This window comes from Sceloporus occidentalis, unplaced genomic scaffold, assembly GCF_023333645.1.
Source record: "Sceloporus occidentalis isolate IW3139 unplaced genomic scaffold, rSceOcc1.0.p SCAF_64, whole genome shotgun sequence".
NCBI classification, from domain to species: Eukaryota; Metazoa; Chordata; class Lepidosauria; order Squamata; family Phrynosomatidae; genus Sceloporus; species Sceloporus occidentalis.
Genome location: NW_028317044.1, coordinates 3,335,809 through 3,349,249, shown reverse-complemented (window position 1 = coordinate 3,349,249; position 13,441 = coordinate 3,335,809). Strand labels below are relative to the sequence as shown.

The following is a 13,441-nucleotide window of genomic DNA, read 5'->3' as shown; positions in this document are numbered from 1 at the left end:
TTTGTGAGAACGTTGGTGTGTATGTCAGACAACGAAACAAATATCCAGATTAGAAAAGAGGGAACGCTATGGTTTGAGTGATGACAACTCTGGAAACCAGGGTTCGATTCCCAGCTCGGCCACGAAACCCACTGGGTGACGCTGAGCATGTCATACACTCTCAGCCTCAAAGGAAGGAAACGGCAAACCTGCCTCTGAAGAAATCTTGCCAAGAAAACCCCATGATAGGGTCATTTTAGGATTGCCCAAAGTCGGAAACAACTTGAAACCATACAACAACAGCAACAACAAGTCAACCCATAAGTAAATCCCACCGATATATCAGGGCTACTCTGGAATTGGGTCTGTTTTTCTAACTAATTCAGTATTGGTGGCTGGAGCTGCTTGGGTTTTTTACCTCCATCAACTATCAGGTTTTTTAGTAGTGATGCTGAAGACTGAAATGGGGACCTTCTATTTGCAAAACATATGTTTTCCTATTGCGCTCCCAGAGCTGCCTTAATCCCCAAATTCAGAATTTGCAGCTCAAAGAAGAGGCCAAGGTGCAAAGGAAAAATGTACATTTGAGATCCGAAGCACAAGGGAGAGGATCTGTGGTGGAAATGCTCAAATGGCCCTTTGTGCTTTCAACATTTCATACTTTTTAGATTAATTCTTACGCTCCAAACACTGACATTACAGACAGTGTCTTAACAAACACATCTACACATTAAATGCAACCACCACATAAAGTTCCGCATTAAAAACGCTTACATACTTCTATTCACAAGCACTTACACACTTCTGTTCACCAACCCATCCTTCTGGTTTGAGCATATTTGAACATTTTCTTCCTTTTCCACTTTCTGCTTCAAATTAAATTCTCTATTTCTTCCCGCAACAATCTAATTTAGCCATAATTCACTCATCATATATCATTTATCTCTCCATTTATTACATATTGATACCCCAGAAACAGAACTTTAGTGCTTCCCCAATCATCTTCCCAAAACTGTAACATCTCAGTCCAATTGTATTCCAATTTTAATATTTTGGAATTGTATTCCCATTTTAATGTTTAGGTATTTTCCCATCTCTAGCCATTATCCTTCATTTATCTAAGCTCAGCTTATCATAAAGTTGAACCAGTCAATCTTCTACAGAAGGACTATCTTGGTTTTCCCCCCAATTCCGCGCATAGATTATGCGAGCCGCTGTTATCGTATGTAATAAGATTTTTGAATTCTTCTTCTCCGTTTTTTTCCCCGAGCATATGCAACATGTCAATGAGATATATGGGTACAGTGGCATTTTAAGATTCAGAGTTTTAGACCCTTTGTGCCAGGGGTCGGCAACCTACGGCCCGCGGGCCGGATCCGGCCCGCGGGCACTGTAGGAGCGGCCCCAGGCCGACCCTGCCGCCGATTGCCGCCGCCGGCACGCTTCTTCCCCGGCCCTCTGGGCTGGCCTCTGCCTTCCCTGAGGGGCGGGGAAAGCGCTGGGGCCACCGGCGCTCGCCTTTCCCCGCCCCTCAGAGCCGGCCTCTGCCTGCCCTGAGGGGCGGGGAAAGCGCTGGGGCCGCCGGCGCTCACCTTCCCCCCGCCCTGTGGGGAAGCCTTGGCCCTCCCAGAGGGCAGGGAGAGGCAGTGGGGCCGCGGGCCTGGGGAGAGGGAGGCGGGGGTCTGCAGGGGAAGAGGAGGAGGGAGGAAGGAAGGAGCACGAGGAAGAGGGAAGTAAGGAGGAAGGAGGAGGAGGGAGGGAGGAAGGAGGAAGAAGAAGAGGAGGAAGAAGCAGGAAGGAAAGAGCAGGAGGAGGGAGGGAGGGAGGAAGAAAGAAGGAGCAGGAGGAGGAGTAGGAAGAAGACATGCAGTCTTTCTGAAGCTGAGACAGTGTGACTTTCCAAAGTGCATTTCTGTGTATTTTCTGTGCTTTCAGTGCTAAAAGATCTGCTTTTACAATGAGAGTGGTAGTGATGATGATGATGATATGTCAGTTTCGGAGACATGCAGTCTTTCTGAAGCTGAGACAGTGTGACTTTGCAAAGTGCATTTCTGTGTATTTTCTGTGCTTTCAGTGCTAAAAGGTCTGCTTTTACAATGAGAGTGGTAGTGATGATGATGATGATATGTCAGTTTCAGAGACATGCAGTCTTTCTGAAGCTGAGACAGTGTGACTTTCCAAAGTGCATTTCTGTGTATTTTCAGTGCTTTTAATGCTAAAAGGTCTGCTTTAACAATGATAGTGGTTTCGGCCGTCCCTTCGGCCGAAAGGGCCCCTTGGAGCCCGTTCAGCCGAAGGAAGGGGCCGAGGAGGAGAGGGCAGGCACACGCCTCCTCCTCCCCGCGGGGCTTTGGCAGCCCTGAGGTGTCCTTCAGAGGACACCTGAGGCCTGGCAGAGCCCCGAGGACAGGAGCAGGGACCGCGTGCCTGTTGTTCTTGCCCCTCACAGGCCCCTACTGGTTCTCTGGGAGGCAGCTGGGGGCCAAGGAAGGGCAGGAGGAGCAGGCACGCGCCTGTCACCCCCCTCTCCCAATCCCCCCCCCCCCACTTCTAGCTGTCTCTCAGACAGCTGGAGGTCGGGAAAGGGAGCAGAGAAAGCCCCGCCCCAGAGGATGGAAGCTCTGCCCCGGCATGTGGCCCCGCCCCAGAGGGCGGAAGCCCCGCCCCAGCATGTGGCCCCGCCCCCAGAGGATGGAAGCTCCACCCCTGGCATGCGGCCCCGCCCCCGGAGGGTGGAAGCTCCCCCCACTTCGGCCCCCCAGTTGTCTGAGGGACAGCAACCCGGCCCCCGGCTCAAAAAGGTTGCCTACCCCTGCTTTGTGCTTTCAAAAGAAAAATTGCAATCGCTGCAGAAACAAGGCAAAATAGACTTATGGAGCGCACGCTTGTGCAACTGATAGAGGCCAGAAAGGGACTCGATCCACTTGCTATCAATAGCCCTGAGAACAGCATCGCTAATATGAATGACATGCTAGGTATGTCCTGTTGGGAGAAGAGTGCCCAGCGCACCTATGAATAAGAAAAACAAGCATGGGTGGCAGACCCAAAAAAATCACACTCATTTGAACCTCCGTCAGCATGTCAGGGGAGAGTGGCAGTTCACAAGCAGCCAACACCCAGTTCCATGAGAAAACGGCCCTCGCATGCTGCAATTGCCGCGCACAGGAGAGGCCTTGCGACACGCACAAGCCGCCTATAATTGCTATCTTCATGCATTTATTTATGACATTGCTATGCACACTTTGCTCGGCCAGGAGGGATGGCTCCAGCGTGGTATTACACAAAGGGCTTCGGCAGGGTTGGTGCGGCAGCCAGATGCTTTAGGCAGTGGCGGCAATGCCGAAGGGGATTTAAAAAGGAAGATACAGACAGCCTAAACACCTTAATGCTATAAGATCCATCTGATCTTATCCTTTCATAGAGTCATAGAGCTGAAAGGGACCAGAAGGGTCATCCAGTCCAACCTCAATCTACTATGCAGCAACTCACAACCAAAGCATCTCCGACAGATGGCCATCCAGCCTCTGTTTAAAGACCTCCGAAGAAGGAGACTCCACTATACTCCTTCCACTGTTGAACAACTCTTACTATCAGGAGGTTCTTCCTAACGTTGAGCTGGAATCTCTTTCTCTGTAGTTTGCATCCATTTCTCTGTTTCCTATTCTCTGGAGCAGCAGAAATCAAGCTTGCTCCATCCTCAATATGGCATCCTTTCAAATATTTAAAACAGGGCTACAACCCTGTTTATCACCTCTTGGCGGCTAAGAAGGATTGGTTCATACTTGCATGGGAGACTGGCAATGAATGCCAGGCGCTGTGGGGTATATTGCAGAGGAATGAACCGGCCAAAGCTCCCCTGTATGCCAAAGAAAGCCCCGCGAAATTCGTCGGGTCGCCATAAATCAATAGGCGACTTGAAAGCAGGCACACAAACACAGAGAGACGCAGAGAGCACTTGCACCAATAGCCAAGCCAAGAGGAAGAAAATAAAAAGAAATGCAGAGAAGGCAAAAGGAGAGCCACATAATATGATCATGCTGAGGGATGCTTGCTTTATGGGTAATAAACTTATTTCCACCATTTCAAAGGAATGGGAATCTAGGGTCGTAGCACCAGCTTTGCTGCCAATGTGCAATCGAGACCATAAAGTCCTCTCTAGCAATGGCTTTGTCATTGTTTTTTTGCACCACCAAATGCACCTGAGGAAGTAGGCTTAAGTCTATGAAAGCTCATGCTGCCAACCGCCAACGTCTCTCTTCCAGTTAGTCTCAAAGGTCTCTTTATATACTTGTTTTACAGACTAACACGGCTATATCTTTGAATTTGGCACTGCTGTCAGTCTTCAAAACAACTCTGACTTAAGGTCACCCTTTTCTTAGCAAGAGTTATGCAGTTTGCCACTGCCCTCCTTTTAGGTTGAGAGAGTGTGACTTGCCCAAGGCTAGTCAGTAGGTTTCCGGCTCTATCAGAGGATTTGAACCCTTGTCTCCTGGAGTCCTAGTCCAATCCTCAACTCACTGTACTACACTGGCTCTCTAGCTAAGGTTTAAAAGAGATAAACCCAATCCCTGCCTCATATCCAAACTGGACTGCAATTTGAGACTCACAAACCCCTTTAAAGAAATGAAAAGAGCAAGCAAGGCTTAGTGGTCTGAGGGTTAGACTAGGATTATGGGAATTGTTGTTGTTGAGGGGTCTGAGTGTTCGACTAGAGCTATGGGAGTTGTTGTGTGCCTTCATGTCATTTCTGACTTATGGCGACCCTAAGGCAAACCCATTATGGGGTTTCATTGCCATCCTCTGAGGCTAAGAAAGTGTGACTTGACAATGGGTTTTAATGACTGAGCCGAGATTCTAACCCTGGTTTCCAAAGTCATAGTCCAGTGCTGAAACTGTATGGAAGACCCGGGTTCAAATCCCTGCCAAGTCCCAGAAACCCACAGGGTCATCCTAAGCAATCACATTCTCTCAGCTTTCGCAGAAGGCAAAAGGAAACCTACCCTGGATAAATCTTGCCCATAAAACCTTAGGATCTAGTCGCTGTTAAGTCAGAGGCGCTTGAACAGAAAATGAAAAAGCTTGGACCAACGCTGCTTAGTTATCCGCTGGGCTTTGTACTTGGCCCACCTTGAGATTGATGGAGAAAGGGAACAGAAGGATGGGTTACGGAGGGGAAAAATTAAAGGCACTGAGAACAGAAATAGATTTTTCGGCCAGTTATCTGGGACAGCTCCAGACATTTTGCCACCGGGGCCAAAGACATAAAACCGCACACCATCCCGACACACTCGCACACAGACAATACTGCGTAGAGAACCCAACCGGACTGACAATAAATGTGGATTTAATGCTGGGTGCTGATGCTGCATCTAAAGGAAGCAGGGTGCCTAATATATCCCCCAACTGTCCTGATTTGCCAGGGACTGCCCTGTTTAATCCACTTTTCAGCTGATTTTGAAATATCCTAGTTTCTCTTCTCCTCCTGTCCTCCTTTGTCCTGGCTTACTTTAACTGCTGCAAACTGAGTTCAAAGTGCAGAAATATTTTGCATCCGGGGGGGAGAGGGGTGGTTTGAACAACGCACTTCCCAGCAAGTCCAGGCAAAAGCAAACTGCTGCAGTCCTTATGCGCCCCTCCTCATTTTGAGCCATCTTAACCACACTCCAGTATTGCTTGGCCAAATGTGTCCCAGACTTCGAATCTTAGAATGGTCCCAAACAGTTGGAAGAGCCCCCTTCCAAGAGTCAACCAGTCTGACCTCATTCTGTCATGCAGAAATACACCATCAAAGCAACCCTGACAGATGGCCATCCAGCCTCTACTTAAAACCTCCAAAGAAGGAGACTCTACCACACTCTGAGACTGCGTCATCCATCAGGAGCTTCTTCCTAAATGTTGAGGTGCAACCTCTTTTTCTGTAGATCAATGGTCCTCAAACTTTTTCTGGCTACCTCCCCCTGGCCTCTTGGATGACAACCCTAGTGCCCCCCCTCCTCCTCATGTGTATTTAATATTAGATCTACTGTTCTACTGCAAATTCAAAACAACCAATCTCGGTCGCTACTCCCTTTGCACCAGTCACTTTGAGAGCTGCAACTGAGCAGCTGGCTGAGTGGCAACTGAGAAGCCTGTGTTGGCCTTGTGGCAAAGGCCAGCCTGGACAAGAGGCTTTTTGGTCACTATTTGACTGGCGGATCGGTCACTGCTCCCTTTGCTGCCGGTCACCAGCGTACAAGCACTGAGCAGCCTTTCGCCCATGCTGCCATTCCAGCAAAGGCCAGTGCACCTCCATTTTAAATTGCCAAATGTGAAATGGCACAGAGAGATCCGATCGCCGTAAAGTAAAGTAACCCTGCAGAAAGTTTAGCAGCAGTTCAACCTGGCGGCTTAGTCTACCATACGAATCTTTCCAAGAGCCATCTGCTTTTCCAAGAGGTAGGAATGCAACCGTTTTGTTAGGCAGCACATTACCCGCCCTATCCAAAAGGTCTCATTTTTTCCCACCACCAGGTTCACCCTCCTTTGTGGATCATACTTGTGGGAAGAGAAGATCCCCCGAACGGTCTCTGCCTGCCCCCTAAAAAAGGGCCCTGGCTCACCTCCAGAGCCTGCAACAGGTAATTGCAAACATCAGAACGGAGAAATGAAATGCAATTAGCACGGGGAAAGAGAGACGGGGGAAGAAAACAGCTTGATTTTGTAAAAAAGACACTTTGCCAGGGAAAGGGACAAGCTGAGATGTGTTAAAAACCCAATTACGCACTAGCAGGAGCCTTCTGCACTGTCGATCCCTCCTCTCCAAGAACTTTCAGCCTTCTGTGCCACACGCCACATTTAATGCGCTTGCTCCGTGCACTCTCCCTCGAGGTTGGGATTTGTCGGGACGGAGAAGAATAAACATCTGGCACCTGGGAGAAATATCTGGCATCATGGGATGCAACTGTATCAGACACATGTTGGCCAAGATCCTACACCATCAAGCGCAATGTTAAGAGACCAGCATGGCCAAGTCTGCGACTGCTCTCCATCACAGGAGACGCCACTTTCATGACCGTTAAAGTGGTGCCAAATTGCTTTAATTCTACAGTGTGGCTCCAGTCCAGAACACTGTTTGAGAATCTAAATAGAAGGTCAATTTTTCAGTGCGAACATGGAAATTATGCTACACCTTTGGTCCACCTAGTTCAGTCATTCCTGCTCTGGCTGGCAGTAGCTCTCCATGGTTTCAAAGAGAGACTTTTCCAAGCCCTAGCAAGAAACACCGGGGAATGAAACCAAGATTATCCGCACCTTCGGCATCTTTTGAGAGCACCGTTCTATGTCAAGACTGGCCCATCCGGCATCGTTTTGTCTACTAGTGTTGTCTGCCCCATCGGGAAGCCGCTCTGCAGGCTTTCATCAGACTAGAAATCTCTCACAGGCTCTACCTGGAGACGCCAGGTATTAAACTTGGAAAGTCCTGCATGCAAAGCAGGTGATTTATCACAGAGATGGCTCTCCCTTTGGAACCTCGCTCCTCTCTCAAAAAGATCAGGAGGCCTCACAAGAAGCAGCAGAAGCCAATTCAGTGCCAAAGCGAAAGAGGCCGCCAAAGGATCCTTGTGACAAATCTTCCCTTGCAGGAGGGAAACTATCTTGAGGCTTATAACAATCTCCGATGGAATTCCCAGAGCGGAGAGAAAGTGACTTTGGGGGACTGCGACTCCCAGAAGCCCCCAGCCAGCAAGGCTGGCTGGGGGCTTCTGGAAGTCGCAGTCCCCCCAAAGTCACTTTCTGAACTTGTGGGAACGCTCGCCCTGTTTTGTAACACAATCTAACAAGCAAGGCACACCCAGATCCAGCGTTTGATCTTGCTAATGAAGCCATGCTCCGCTCTCATTGCTAAGATGCCTGGGAAGGCAAAATTCCTCGCAGGTCGAGCGGAGGGCAAGGAACCTCACCGGCTCTGAACACGGGAGGAGGAGAATCTGGAATAACCCGGTGCCACTTGCTTCCCACTCTTACGGGAGGTGTCACAACAGGCAAAAATTCAACAGCACCGGCATTTTTTGCATCGCTTTGAGCAAGCTGGCTCGCATTTCATCTCACAGCAACAGCGAGGATGATGATGAATCCTAGAGTTGGAAGAGACCCCAAGGGTCATCCAGTCCAACCTCAATCTACTATGCAGGAACTCTCAATCAAAGCATACCCGACAGATGGCCACCCAGCCTCTGTTTAAAGACCTCCAAAAACGGAGACTTCACCACACGCTAAAGCAACATATTCCAATGTCTTCCTAATGTTTAGATGGAATTTCTTTTCCTGCAGTTTGAATCCATTGTTCCAGGTCCTATTCTCTGGAGCAGCAGAAAACAAGCTTGCTCCCTTCTCAATATGACATCCCTTGAAATACTTAAACAGGGTACCATATCACCTCTTAGCCTTCTTTTCCCCAGGTTAAACATAAGCGGTTCCCTAAAACTGCCCTTCACAGGGCATGGCTTCTAGACCCTTCACCATTTTGGTTGCCCTCCTTTGGAGTCACACCAGTTTGTCAAGATTCCTCTTGAATTGTGGCGCCCATAACTGGACACATTATTCCAGAGGAGGCCTAACCAAAGCAGAATAGAATGGCACTATTACCTCCCATGATGTAGACATTATACTTCTATTGATGCAGCCTAGAATCGCATTGGCCTTTTTAGCTGCCGCATCACACTGTTGACTCATATTCAACTTGTGGGCTACTTGGACTCCTAGATCCCTTTCGCACGTAGTTTCATTTATCCAGATGTCCCCAATTCTATGTCTGTCCATTTCATTTTTCCACCCTAACTACAGCATCTCACATTTCTCCCTGTTGAAGTTCATTTCGTTAGCTTTGGCCCAGCTTTCTAATCTATTAAAGTCATTTTGAATTCTGATCCTGTCCTCTGGAGTATTTGCTACCGCTCCTAATTTGGTGTCATCTGCAAACTTGATAAGCATGCCCTCTATTCCTTCATTCAAGTCATTGATAAAGATGTTCAATAGCAGGGGGCCCAGGACAGAGCCCTGTGGCAGCCCACTGGTCACTTCTCTCCAGGATGAAAAGGAGCCATTGTTGAGCACCCTTTGGGTTCGGCCAGTCAACCAATTCCTAATCCAGTTAACAGTTGCATTGTCTAGCCCACATTTTACAAGCTTGTTTGCAAAAATCTAATGAGGGATCTTGTCAAAGGCCTTACTGAAATCAGGATATACTACATCTACAGCATTCCCCTCATCTACCAAGCTTGTAATTCTGTAAAAATAAAAGAACTAAGATTAGTCTGGCATGATTTGTTTTTGATGATGATGATGATGATGATGATGATGATGATGATGGCGGCTATCATCCTACTAGTCAGTTGTGATATCGGAAGCGAGATCTACAGCCTCGTAACTATTGTGATACCATTGCCACAGTCGAAAGTGACCCTGAAACCCACTAAGTGAAACAAAAACCTACCAGTCCCACTATCAAACAACTTAAGAAGCACTGCTTTAACCAATGAATCAATGTGCACCTCAGATAAAACTCTGGACAGGTGATCCTTCTGCGGTTCTGGAGAACTGCAAGTTTAGATGTGAAAGGCAGTAGATGGAGTGGCTACAGAGTAAGCCTTTCAGCCAGATGTGTTGAACTACAACTCCCATCTTGGCCAGCATAGAGAAGACGGGAAAGACTTATGATTGAATCCAGCCATCCCTGGGAAATCTTGGCAACTCTTTCTCACTCCAACCTTCCTTGCAATGGATCTTTGTACAAAATGGGGTTGTTGACATTGTTCCATCAAGTCATTTTTTCATCCTATCATGGGGTTTTCTTGGCAAGAGTTGTTCAGAGGTGGTTTGCCGTTGCCTTTCTTGAGGCTGAGAGAGTGTGACTTACCCAATGTCACCCAGTGGGTTTCAGGGCCAGAAATGTAATTTTTTGTGGCCCCAGAGCTCTCTAACAGAGAAGGCTAAAGATCTCACCAAACCACAACTCCCAGAATTGCACAGCATTGAGGCTTGGCAGTTAGAAGTGGCTGCAAACTAGACTATTCCTGCAGTGCGGATGCAGCCATGGGCTCATAATTTCTTCTTCTTCTCAGTGCAAGACTGATTTCTTTTCTAAAACTAGAAGCAAACAGCATTCATGAATAACTGAATAACTAAAGTTACATCTTGATTGCAAGGGCGTGATTCAGCCCTTGTGGGAAAGAAATGCAGCACACCGGAGCATTGAGAAGCCAGCAAAAAGGGACAAAAGGTGATCTTGTAAAGCTCTACCTTTTTGAAGGTAGAGCTTGAGATCTTAGCTGAAGGAAGGGGAGCATAACATTATGCTTATGAAGTTATGCAGTATAGACACTGCAAAAATAACCCAGTTTGACGCAGCTTTAACTGCCATGGCTCAATGCTACAGAATGCTGGGATTTGTTGTTTGTTGTGGCAGTACAGCCCTCAGACACCAAATCATAGAATCATAGAGTTGGAAGAGACAACAAGGGCCATCCAATCCCACTCCCTGCCATGAGAAGGCTAAATAGATCACAAACCTATAATTTCCAGAACTCCACAACTGCCATGGCAGTTAAAGCGGGGTCAACCCACATTAATTCTGCAGTGTAGATGCAGCCAGAGTCCTGCAATGTGTATAACTGTGATGTTGTACAATGTCACTTCTGGTTCCCAGCTAGCCTTCTGGTGTGGACCATTGCTGAAACGTCTGCCATGTTCCTCTGCATGCAAAATGTGCAGAGGCAATGGCAATCCATGTCCCACTCCACTTCCATAACCTTCAACCTAATACAGATATTCTGCTTCAGACAAAGATGTCTGTTTCTATATATATGATAGCCCTATTTGAATGGGATGTCATACTAAGGAGAGAGAGAGCTTGTTTTCTGCTGCTGCAGAGAATAGGACACAGAGCAATGGATGCAAAATGCAGGAAAAGAGTTTCCACCTAAACATTAGGAGGAACTTCCTAATAGTAAGAGCTGTTTGACAGTGGAAGACACTCCTTTGGAGAGTGATGGAGTCTCTTTCCTTGGAGGTTTTTAAACAGAGGCTGGATGGCCATCTGTCAGGGATGCTTTGATTGAGAGTTCCTGCATGGCAGAATGGGGTTGGACTGGATGGCCCTTGGGCTCTCTTCCAACTCTAGGATTCTATGAACCACTGGTCTAAAGTATGAGAGAAAGAGGAAGGGGAAGGAAAAGGGAGGAGGCAACCGTAAATGTTCAAGAAAAATTACATTAGCATTGCAAATGTTAATGCGCACACAAATATGCACACATATGCGCACACCCTTCCCTGTAAGCCGTCAGTTTCGGGATCCCTCCATCGCACATTCTGGAACTGGTTGGAAGCAAGCAAGGCGTCAGCGCCAGAGACGGCTGCCAGTCTCAGCGAGGCCCAAATTATAGCATTGTGGGAACCTCCGTTCCCGCAGACAAACCTGTAATCTGCAAAGAATTCAAACGACCCGGGAGAAAACAAATTAAGGCCACAAGGAAAGAAAAGATACATAGACATGTGCATACCGAGAGAAAGCAAGAACGAAGCCGGCCTCTACTTAAGCCTCGCTCTTTCTGAGGTCGGAGATGAAGGGGCCGAGAAAAGAGAGTGTTTGTTTGTTGATGCGCTGTTCAAGTTTCCATGAAATTGGGCGGAGAGCAACCAACGTTCCCCGCAATTAGCTCTCGGCTTCTGGAGCTGCGCAAAATTAGCACAGCATGCTCAGAATAGATAAGTTTGTTTTACTTTATTTTGGCCCTTCTTGGACAACTCATGCCCCAGAGGCAGAAAGTTGAGCGAATTTGCACACCTTCTTGTTTGGGGAATTGACACGCACCATATGCACAACAGCTCAAAAACCTCATGTCTGGCAAAAGATTACGGAAATATCGCATGGCGCACCGTTCAAGCAAGGCACAAGCCACTAGGCATCGTTGCTGCTCTGGGCGTGCGCTAAGAAATCACTCCAAGCCATACTAAATGGGCCAGTATTGCTCTATATTAATACATATTATTGCTCTAGATTATACTCTTGCTTTTCACCAGGGGATGATGGTTCCTTCTTTGAAACAAGAGTTAAGATGCAGTACTTACATTGACCCATGGATAAGTCGACTTAGGGTTTTTGGGTCAAATTTTAGACCTACATTCTAGACTTATATATGAATATGTACAGTAGAAAGTCGCCCCTCCGTTCTCACGGACTTGAGATCTGTGGTCTTGAATATTCACGGAGGGGCGACCTCTATTATCATCAATGGAGTGTGCTATCGTGATGCGCACCCAGTGTGCGCTCGCAGCCTCACATCCCATTCAAGCCTATGGGCTTGAATATTGGCAGGGGTCCAGATCGGATCCCTTGCGCAAACAGAGGGCCAACTGTATATGCTCCTTCTAGGTTCAGAGACAGTGCATGCCTCTGAATTAGTAAAGGAACAACTGGGAAGGAGTACCCTTGCCCTAATGTCCTGCCTTTGGCTGCAGCCACACTACAGAAATAATCCACTTGACACCACTTTGACTGGCATGGCTATGTAGTACTGGGAATTGTAGTTTGTTGGTGCACCAGAGCACCCTGACAGGGAAGGCTAAACATTTCCCAAAACCGCAACACGCAACTTTCTAGATGTTGCCATTGCCTTTCTCTGCACCAGAGGATACCGGACAGGGCGCCATGTGAACATCATCCGTTTTGCAAAGGCAGACATGTTTGGCCGGATCCTTTTGCAACATTTACACCGTGCAAGCAAAAAAAACCCTATTTTGAATAATTACTTTTATTTCTCCTAATTATAAGGACGGGCGAAGAGCTACCCAGAGCAATGCAAGTTTACCTGGTTGTTTTATTCAACTGCTTCCTTTCGTCCAAAACCTGTACCTCAGCAGGGTTTATTTGATTTAAATAAAATTGATTTTAAATCAGGATCCAAACCACTTTATCCGAAGGGCCCAGCTGTAATGATTTAAACCACAGTTTAAATCGCTAATGAGGAGGACTCTCCTTAATCATCATTTTCTAGCAGAATTACATTATTGCTTAATATGACCTTAATACATATTCAGAGAGGTAGGTTTCATTACAAGGGAGGTCACAGTCAGCAATTATTCCAAGTTGCTTTCAGGTTAATTTTCACTTCAGCAAAAAAAAGTGGAATCCCTCGCATTTTTATCTCCAGACTCCTCCTTTTGTTCAGATCTACTCCAGACCTAAGGCCAAAGGAGAGAGAGAAGAAACAAGGGAGTGTGTCCACTTAATAGTCCTCCTATGCGCATATTCTGCACAAATATAGTATGGGCGACATGCACCTGGGTTAACAGCAGTACAAGTGACAATGATCCAGAGGGGTTTAGCAAGCCAAAGGATAAACATGAGCCAACAGTGTGATGCGGCAGCTAAAAAGGCCAATGCGATTGTAGGCTGTGTCAATGGAAGTATAGTGTTTGGAATGAA

General features: G+C 47.2%; 1 protein-coding gene across 2 annotated transcripts in view; it reads right to left on the bottom strand.

Moving 5' to 3' along the window:
* The window catches only part of LOC149287132 (sphingosine-1-phosphate transporter SPNS2-like), a 101,857-nt gene that overhangs the window by 67,255 nt on the left and 21,161 nt on the right, over positions 1 to 13,441 (bottom strand). The gene's annotated exons all lie outside the window — the stretch shown is intronic.